We start from the raw sequence: 10,585 nt of genomic DNA, 5'->3' as shown, positions 1-10,585 counted from the left end.
GTGATGACAAGGTGATGGAAGAGCTGAAAAGCCAACTGGGGACTGTATGGGAAGCAACCAAGACATTAAAAAGAGCAGGAAGCCAGAACCACCCCTAGGCTTTGGGGATGAAAGAAACTGAAGATCCTGGAGCCTATGGCCTGGTCACCTGGCAGAAGTGGGGATACTGGTGGGCCTATCTGGAGTCGCTGGGGCCACTGAAGAGTCTCAACTACTGTTGAAGATGCAGCCTGCAGTAGAAATTCCCTGACTTTTCTTGCCTGCTTCCAAGCCTCTAGCCAGTGCCTTCCATTAGCTAGGCCCATCCAGAAGCCAGCTAACATAGGAATCTGGGAAACAGTTTGAAGGAGTCTTCCCACCACCCCTGTACAGAACAGAGAAGGGGAAGGATGAGGATGGATCTGAGGGAAAACAGGCCTAGCTCTGGCTCACCAAGGATTTACAAAGTCAGGTTCAAAATTAATATTATAACTGAGTATATAGACATAAAGCTGAAACTCTAAGGAGCTAGGTTTTAGCCCCTTTATAAATGTACACCCTTTTTAATGAACATATGAAGGAAATAAATGTGGAGAAATGAATCTGAAATCACTTCTGTAATACATTTAGTGATGGTAGTTAATAATTTTTTGTGGATGCATACATTAATGGAAGTGGAAAGGCCCTCATATAATACAGCCTACTCAATGAATAATAATAAAGACATTTAAGCATTTGAAAAGAAAACGAGCTAAGTGAAGGAGTTAGTATATCTAGATAAATTAAACTCACCTCCATCATATTAAAAAATTCAGGAACAAGTTACCAGTGCCCTTTCTCTTTTAGAGCTGCCATTTTGCTGGCTGCTTGTGTTCTTTCCCCCGCTTCTGGCTCCTTCTTGCAGAAAACTCCCTGGCCAGACGGAATCAGATTGTCAGGGAAGAGAGGGTGGCTGCAGGATTGCAGCAACTCAAACTGTAACTAACTGCATACATTCACATTCAGGTGGGAAAGAAGGGGAAGAGCATTCGACCTCAAGCAAAACCAAGATCTCAAAGGCAACCTCGTAAACAATAAGATTGCTATAGTGTTTTATTCAGGCCCTATTCTATTCTTAGTGCCTAGAGCCTGCCAGAGGCCTAGGTGATATTGTCGAATCAACAAATAAAATACTTATCTCTGTCTGATTCCCAGGTCAGTTTCTCAACTGGTTTTGAACTCGCAGGGGAAAGGAGAAAAGATGATCACTCTCAAAACAACACATGCTGGGGGAGGTTTTACCCTGTACCTTCTCCATATTCAAACAGCCAGTCCTGTAGTTATAGCCTCTAGAAGAAGTACATGGCCTGGGGAAAACCAGAAAATTGCCTGCAGTTTTCTGGCTTTTGTGATCTTAAAGTAGGTCCCTAAGAATATTGTAGGTTTGCAGAGGAGAGGGAAAAAGGGAGTTGTGGGCATAGTTTCTGGGAGTTACATGATTACAGAAGGCTTTTCCCAAACCAGAAAAATGATTGCCCCAGGCTAGAGGTAGGAGAAATGAGAAAGAGGTCTTTGAGTGCAAATGGGAAGCAGGACCAATGCTTCCCTGCTGAACAGCACCTTCAGGGAAACAGCCAAAGCAGAAAGGACAGCAGTGGGGTGCCTCGGGACAGACAGGATCGTTGGGCAGTCTTGGCAAAGATTTCCATGCCCAACATGGCAAGAACATAGGCGAGCTGCTAACCCTAGAAGACACCAGGCAAATAGGGATGATGGACCTCTTGGGTGGTAATGTGTGGGTAATGACTGAGGACCAGATAGGTGGGGAAATGGGGGACCCCAGGAAGGATGATTTTCATTCATTTATTCATTCATTTAGGCTACTCAGTAGGATGGGCGTAAGCGGGGTCAGAAATTGAGGATTTTCTAATTATATTATTGAGGGCCTTCCTCCACATTTGCTACATTTCCTTAACAGTTGCCTTTCTGATTTATTTTTCAGAATTTTTTTTTGAAGCATTGACTCTTTCATCCTGCACTGTCAGTTTCTACATAATTGGATTTTCTAGATAAGGGTGATTTATTCCTTTAGGCATCAACACTTGTTTTTCTTGAGATCAGTTTTGGTGGAAATCTTTTTTTTTTTTTAATTGTGCTTCGAGTGAAAGTTTACAGCTCAAGTTAGTTTCTCACACAAAAATTTATACACACATTGTTATGTGACCCTAGTTGCTCTCTCTGCAATGTGACAGCACACTCGTCCTTTCCACCCCAGATTTCCCATGTCCATTCAACCAGCTCCTATCCCTTTCTGCCTTCTCATCTCGCCTCCAGACAGGAGCTGCCCATTTAGTCTTGTGTGTCTACTTGAACTAAGAAGCACACGCTTCACGAATATAATTTTATGTCTTGTAGTCCAGTCTAATCTTCGAACAGTTGGCTTCAGGAATGGTTTTAGTTGTGGGTTAGGTGGAGATCTTTTTAAAATGTGCTGCACTCTTCGATGCCTTCTTAAGCAGAAGAAGGCATTGAATACCACCTTACCTTCTCTTGATGACACTGGGTAATTTTGAATACCCGTTAGAGTTGTTAATTGCCATCAACCCATAAGTAAACACAGTGGTGCCCACATTTGATGGGCACTTGGGTTGTTTCTACCTTTTGGCTATTATGAATAGCGCTGCAGTGAACATTGGTGTACAACAAGTATCTGTTTGAGTCCCTTCTTTCAAATATTTTAGGTATATACCTAGCAATGAAATTGCTGGGTCACATGGTAATTCTGTTTAACTTTTTGAGGAACTGCCAAACTGTTATCCACAGTGGCCACACCATTTTACATTCCCACCAGCAATATATCAGTGTTCTGATTTCTCCACATCCTTGTCAACACTTATAATTTTGTAGTTGTTGTTCCTTTTGTTTTGTGTTTTTGAGAATAGCCATCCTGGAGGGTGTGAAGTGGTATCATTGTGGTTTCAATTTGCATTTCCCTAATGACTAATGCTGTGGAGCATCTTTTCGTGTGCTTCTTGGCCACTCAACCTCTTTTAATTTTAAGAAAACTGAGGTCCAGAGAAAGGAAAGTGATATATATATCCAGTGTCACAACTAATTAACTACAGAGGTAGGACCAGAGTCCATGTCTGTGGAACGAAGAAGCCAAAATGTTTGCCCTTTTCAACTCCTTCCAGTGCTTTGAGTTATAGAGTAGTCCCTTAGAACTATTGATGAAGAGCTGTTCAATGGCAGTTGTTAGACAGGTTTTTCTTCTGTTTTTACTTTCCACCTGCTGGACCCAATTTTGCCCCCTGGAGCAATGCAAAACAAGATGACTCCCTCTTCCACAGGCCAACCTTTCAAATATTTCAGGGTTGTTCTCACATTTGTCCATCCCTTTTTTCAGGGTAAGCATCTCCAATGCTATCAAGTCATCCTTGGTATGACACGCTTTCCAGAGCCATCACCATCCTGATCACCTGTCTCTGGCTAGGCTCCCATTTATCAGTGGTCCTTTTAAAAGGTGGCACCTAGAACAGAATGCAATATTGCAGCTATCTGGTGGAGGGATTCCTTCCTTCTATCTATTAACTCTACTTCAGTTGCTACTGCCAAAGATTGCATTTGCTTTCTCTATCAGCCACATCTTGCTGTTGGCCCAGATATTTCCACATAAACTATTGCCAAGCCATGGGCCCAGGATTAGTTTCCTAGGTCTACTGTAATGAATTACTGCAAAGTGGTGGCTTAAAAGAATAGAAATGTATTCTCTCATAGTTGTGGAGGCCAGAAGTCTGCAGTCAAGGTGTCAGAAGGGCTCTAGGGGAGAACACTTTCTTGCCCCTCCCAGTTTCTGGTGGCTCAGAGTATTCCTTGGCTTGTGGCTGTACAACTCCCAATTTTTGTATCCATGTTAACATACTCTTCTCTCTGTGTCTCTCCTCTGTTTGTCCCTTATAAGGATACTTGTCTTTGGATTTAGGGCCCACCTGGATAATTCAGGATGATCTCATCTTGAAATCCTCAATTAACATCTGCAAAGACCTTTTTTCCAAATAAGGGCACATTGACAGGTTCCAACAATAGAACATGGACAGATCTTTTTGGGAGCCTCCGTTCAGCCCACTACAGTCCTCCAGCTGAGTCAGAATTGACTTGACAGCAACGGGTTAGAGGTCCCACAGTAGCAGGTGAGGGCAAAATCAGCAAAACACTGTACCCTTACTGTGATGTCATTTTTAAACCAGCTGATGTGGCCTAGAAAGCAGAGGTTAGACCAACAATAAATAAAATGTGGGTGAATAAAAACCTGTTGCTGTCAAGTCAATTCCGATTCACAGCGACCCTATAGGACAAAGTAGAGATGCTCCACAGGGTTTCCAAGGAGCAGCTGGTAGATTCGAACTGCTGGCCATTTGGTTAGTAGTCACAGTTCTTAACCACTGCACCACACTGTTAAATTCACCCCACCACTATGGGCTCTCACAAGAGCTCATGGACACAGCTCTCTGCTTATGGCATCTGAAGGTTTCCCTGCTCCTGCAGTAAGGTCTCCACAAAGCTTCTCTGAAGGTGCCCGATGACTGCCTGATCATACTACAACCGCCTCCCACCACTACTACCACCATGTGGTTGATGTTTCTCTCCAGGTGGAGGTGTTTGCTGATACCATGGGGGAGAATCCCTCTCTCCACTGTTATGTCGTCCCTGGACAATTTTCTCTTGTGCTCTCCACATCTCACACAGATGACATGGAGCGCTGTATTTCCCGAGGAGCAAGAGCCCGTGGGCCTGAGCCTAAAGACAACCTGAGTGACGGTCACACGTGTTGCTGACCTGGGCTATCTGCTCCCACTTCCTGTGCTTCCCTTTTCATGTCATTTGTTTTAATATCTTCCTTCCGTTCTGGCCTGCAGTCTCCATTGAGGGCAGTGACAAAATCAGTTATGTTCATCACTGTGTCCTCGTTGCCCAGTGCAGTGCCGGCCACATGGTAGGACCCTCAGTGAATGTGTATTGAGTAAACAAATGGTGAATGCCTGCTGGCTGTAGGTCACCCGAGGGGAAACTGTGAGAGTTGCCATCGATGGCCCTGTACCTGCACTATCAAATCCCAAAGCAGCACAGCATGTGAACTCTGGAGCCAGACCACCTGCATTCATATCCTTACTAGCTGAGTGACCTTGGGCAAGTCATTTAACATCTCTGTGCCTTGGGTGCCTCATCTGACTAGCACTGAAAAATTGTACAGGCTTAATATTTGTTGAATGAATGAACAAATGAACTAATGAACCTACTGTACTCGAAATCCTTCTCATAACGAGCCTAATCACTGCCCCTCTGCCTTGACACATCCCTTAAGTGACTTCCTTCCTATGAGGATCCTCAGTCCTTTTCTCTAGATCTAAACCCGTTGCAAAGCTGCCCAACTGATCTTCTAGACAATCCTAGACTCAGATGGATGGGTCCTAGGAAAAAGTTCAATTTCAGCTCTAAGCTGGAGTTCTGCTCTACTGAGATCTTTAAAAAAGTTTTGATTCTATAATCTCTGGTAGTAACGCTACCTCACAGCTTTGTGACATCTACAGATAGGCATGTCTTTTAAGATCTGAGTCATTGATTCACAACGGCTTTGTTTGACTACAATCCGTTACACAAACTGTATAAATTGAAACCATGTATGAGACAAACCTAAATCTATAATCATTACAATAAGGAGTCAACAATCATGAGTGAGGAAGTTCTAGAAGTGATAACTGCTCTATGAATATATGGCAGATGATTGCTTAATGTATAAGGTGGCAGACACTAATGATTCATACTACTGAAAAATAATAAACTCATAAACAGACAGAATTAACTCTAGAGTACAATTTCCTTATAAAATAGAAGTATCAGAGTCAGATCTAATGTGTTCAGTATAGTTCAGCAGAATGAGTATTTGTGGGAGAAATTCCACTTAAGAGTTTTCCAATAATTAAACTCATGGGAGCCATCACAGGACAGATGGCTGTGCTATTTAAAACAAATTATAACCTTTAAGGATGAACATGTACTATTGAAAGCTAAATATAAATTTGGTTTGAATTTTGATTGAATAGTACTTTTTGTTGTTGTTGTTTAGCAGGTAAAACTGATGTGAAGACTTCAGGATGTGTGGGTATGTTTTAATAAAGTAAGGATACATCTTAAATTAAAAAAAATATTAGTCAGGTGAAGCTTCTTTGTGCGATTTGTCAATATTTCTGGAAGCTTTTGAAAAACCTTTTCCTGACATTTAAATTATCTGTTCTATCACATAATTCTGGAACTAGAAAGGAATGACAGATTTTTATCTTGTTTTCTTTCCATGCCTTAAAATTGGCCCTGTATATAAAGTCTGAATAGTAATTTCAACTTTCTTGGCAATTACTGAAGAGTCTAAAACCATTTGAATTATGGTGTTGGTGAAAAATATTGAATATACCGCGGACTGCCAGAAGAACGAACAAATCTGTCTTGGAAGAAGTACAGCCAGAATGCTCCTTAGAAGTGAGGATGGCGAAGGCTTTGTCTTGCTTACCTTGGACATGTTATCAGGAGGGACCAATCACTGGAGAAGGACATCACACCGGGTAAAGCGAGGGTCATTGAAAAAGAGGAAGGCCCTCAGCGAGATAAACTGACACAGTGACTGCAACAATGGGCTCAGGCATAACAAGGATTGTGAGGATGGCACAGGACTGGGCAGTGTTTCATTCTGTTACACATGGGGTCGCTATGAGTAGGAACTGACTCAAAGGCCCCTAACAACAACTACTGAAGAGTCATAAAAGGATGTGTGTAATGCCGTGCTCACCGCTGGCGTATTTAATCCTTTTGGCCTTTTTTCTCCCTACATGTACAATTCAGTGACTTTAATTATATTCATCGTGCTGTTTAAGCACCACCATTATCCACTCCCAGGTTTTTCCATCACCTTTAACAGGAACTCAGTGTCCCCTAAGCAATGAGGCCTCTTTCCTTCTCTCTCCTGCCCACCCTTGGTAACCGCTAATCAACCTTGGTCTGTATATACTTACCCATACTAGATTGTTCATGTAAGTGGAATCATACACTGTGTCATTTGATTGACTGACTTCACTTAACATAAGGTTTTCAAGGTTCATCTATACTGTAAAATGTATTAGAACTTCATTTCTCTTTATGGCTGAGAGGTTATCCTTTGTATGTATATACCACATTCTGTTCATTCATTCATCTGTTGATGTACCTTTTGGTTGTTTCCACATTTAGGGTATTGTGAATAGTACCGCAATGAACATTGGTGTACGTGTGTCTGTTTGCATCGCTGCTGCTTTTACGTCTCTAAGAGTGGAATTGCTGGGTCGTATGGCATTTTGTTTGTTTGTTTTTATGGTAGCTCTTTTTTTTTTTTTTCTTTTTTTTCTAGGTTTCACTTTCTGAGGAAGTGTTTTCCACAGTGGCTGTACTGTTTCTATCCTCACCAGCAGTGGATGAGGGCTCTGGTTTCTCGACAACACTTGTTATTTTCCATTTTTCTGATAATAGCCACCCTAGTGTGTGTGAAGTGCTATTTCATTGTGGGTTTGATTTACATTTCACTAATGACTAATGATGTTAAACATTCTTTTCATATGTTAGTTGGCCATTTGTATATCTCCCTTGGAGACGATACATTATTCAAGTCCTTTGCACATATTTTAAATGGGTTGTTTTTCCTTTCGTTTTAGAGTTGTAGGAGTTCTTTATATATTCTGGATGTTAAACCCTCATCTCACATATGGCTCCCAGATATTTTCTCCCATTCTGTAGATTGCCTTTTCACTTTGTTGATAAAATCCTTTGCTGAACAAAAGGTTTTAATTTTGATGAAATCCAACTTACCTATTAGTCTTTTGTTGCTTGTGCTTTTGGTGTCATATCTAAGAATCCACTGCTAGAAATGGGGTCACAAAGCATTACCCTTCAATTTTCTTCTAAAAGTTTTATGGTTTTAGATCTAACATTGAAATCTCTGATCTATTTTGAGTTAGTTTTTGTATATGATGTATGGGTCCACGTTCATTCTTGTATTTGTGGAAATCCAGTTGTCTCAGCACCATTTATTGAACAAATTCTTTCTTTTGACCCTCCTTTTGATTATCAGAAATGTTTTGAACAGTTGATTGAAATCAATGTCCGATCCTATGTTTAGGTTTCAGTGTTTTTTTACTTTGATTATCCTTGTGGTATTTAAAATATAATTGAAGCCTCCTTGGAGACTTCCCCCCACTCTGCCACAGTCCCCCCTCCCAGGGCGCCAAGCCACAGCTTCTAACTGCGTTCTGGCCCGACCACACTATGACCCTAACAGTTTGAATTTGGTGCCAGAATCCCACGCATGCGCAAACCAGGATTTTGGCGCATGCGTAGGACCTGAAGAGCCACGTCTTCAATCTGTCCTTGGACCTGAACATCCCCGACATGATTCAGCATCCTGATGTCCAAATGTGGACAAGGGAGGGCTAAGGGTGGAGAGTTCCAGGCACCAAACCCAACCCCCAGAGGCCACTGGAAATAAAAAGCTCCCCAGCCCCCTCAGACAGCGAGCACGTGGTCCTTGGGCAGCTAAGCCCCATGTTGCTCCTTGTTTGTGCAAACAATAAAATTTCCACTTTCTGTTTCCATTGCAACTGGTGGTGTAGCCTCCGTCTTATTTCAGTCAGCTAATAGGACAGGACACGAACTGCTTGTTCGGTTACAGATTTTGGCGATTCTGGCCAGGACCTGCTGACTCCAAAACCTGGGCGGTGAGTATCCGGACCCCACAACCCCTTAAGGCACGCCCTGACCCCGTTTGGTCGGTAAGGGGTTTCGGGTGGCCACCGTGATCCCCATCCCAGGACAAGGTCCGCTGGGTCCCCACCTCAGCTTGGAAACAGAAACTGGAAACTAGATGGGAAAGGCCTCTGAATTAAGGTAAGCGCCCAGGACAAGGTTGTTCCACTGGTCATCTGAGGGGGGATAAAGTCTCCCCTGAGGGGGGTTACAGAGCCCCCACTCCAGGAGCTAGTCAAAAAAGAGGGTGGCAACAGCTCAGTCCTGAGACCTGACCCCAAGGGTTGTAAAAGAGGGAAGGGGGAGTGGTGTCCCCTGGGACCCAGCCTCAGCCTAGCTGGGATCCCTCACCCCATCTGAAACCAAGGGTATCAAGTTGCCCCACCACCGGTGATGATCGGGGAGGTTGAGGCAGGACAAAGACATCTCAAGGCCTGAGCCATACGGAGGGACTGACACCCTGCTAAGATTGTCCACCTCACTCCAGAGGTCACCCTGCCATAGGCAACAATCTTTCTTTTGGAACACTCTTTTCTTCTTTCCGTTTGTTTCTATCTCTGCTCTCTGACAGCAGAAAACGGGTAATTTAATTTACGGTCATTAATTTTGGTTAAGACGTGGTTTTGGTTTAGGGGATATCCTTTTTGTCTGTCTGGTGGGCGTTCCTCTAGGTTGGGGGGGTGTCCTGTATGAATGCGTTTGGAACTGGTGTTCTTAGTTTGTCTGTCCGTGTGTCTTTACGCGAGTGTGTAGGAGTAGGAATAGAGATAATCCTAAAAGCATTCCAAAGCGTTCACCCTTAAGGTGTACTTCAGAGAAGTGAGATAAATTCAGTTGTGATAGTGAGAAAAAGAGAAAGTCCACCCAAGCAGCCACCAGGGTTAGTGATGAACAACCCTTACAGCTCCAGCAGCACGCACGGCCCGCCTCCTCGACCTCTGCCGGGGCGGGGGAAGGGGTGGAGAATTAACCAGGGAAGGCAATTCAAATGTCCTGGGAATTTTCTCTTGCCATCACCCCATACGACGGGGCGGGGGGGGGGGACACCGTATGGAGGGACAAATGTGGCCCTGGGTGCCGCAAAGCCAGAACAGAGCTAACAGGGAGGGCTAGTCCCTGGCCAGTATCCCGTCCACCAAACAACTCCAGTGGCGAATAGGGGCCAGGTTCCCTTTAGTACAGCGGACCTGATTAACTGGAAGAATAACACCTCAGGATGTCGAGAGAAACCAAAGAAATTTTATGAACTGTTTGCTGCCATCTTTAACTCTTTTGATCCCACATGGGCAGACTGTCAATCTCTCTTAAGCACCTTCCTCTCCCCGGAAGAGAGGCAGATGGTCCTAGACAAGGCTGGGGAAGAAGCCCAGAAGCTACATGAGGCTCAGCCAACTGGAGATGTAGTCCATGACATCTTCCCCCTCCAAGACCCCCGCTGGGAACCCAATCACAATCACAGGGCAGAGTACCATGGTGGGCCTTAAAGGTACATTGCCTGGGCTCTTAAATTGGAACGAGATATATAAAATTAAACAGAATAATGATCAGAATCCTTCAGCTTTTCTCGAAAGGATTTATAGAGCCTTTAGACAAGATACTGATCAGGATCCAGAGGACCCAGCAAATGCTCAAATGGTCAATAGTATTTTTATAAGACAATGCACTCCAGATATTGAGAATGAACTTCACAAAACAGAGGGAGGAGTAACTATGAGTATCAAACACCTGGTTGAGTTGGCATTCAAGGTCTATAACAACAGAGAAGAAGACAAAGCCAGGAAGTGCCAGGTTGCCGTACCAGCAACAG

The sequence above is a fragment of the Loxodonta africana genome, chromosome X (genome assembly GCF_030014295.1).
Source record: "Loxodonta africana isolate mLoxAfr1 chromosome X, mLoxAfr1.hap2, whole genome shotgun sequence".
Taxonomy (NCBI): Eukaryota; Metazoa; Chordata; class Mammalia; order Proboscidea; family Elephantidae; genus Loxodonta; species Loxodonta africana.
Note: the sequence above shows the minus strand (reverse complement) of the source record.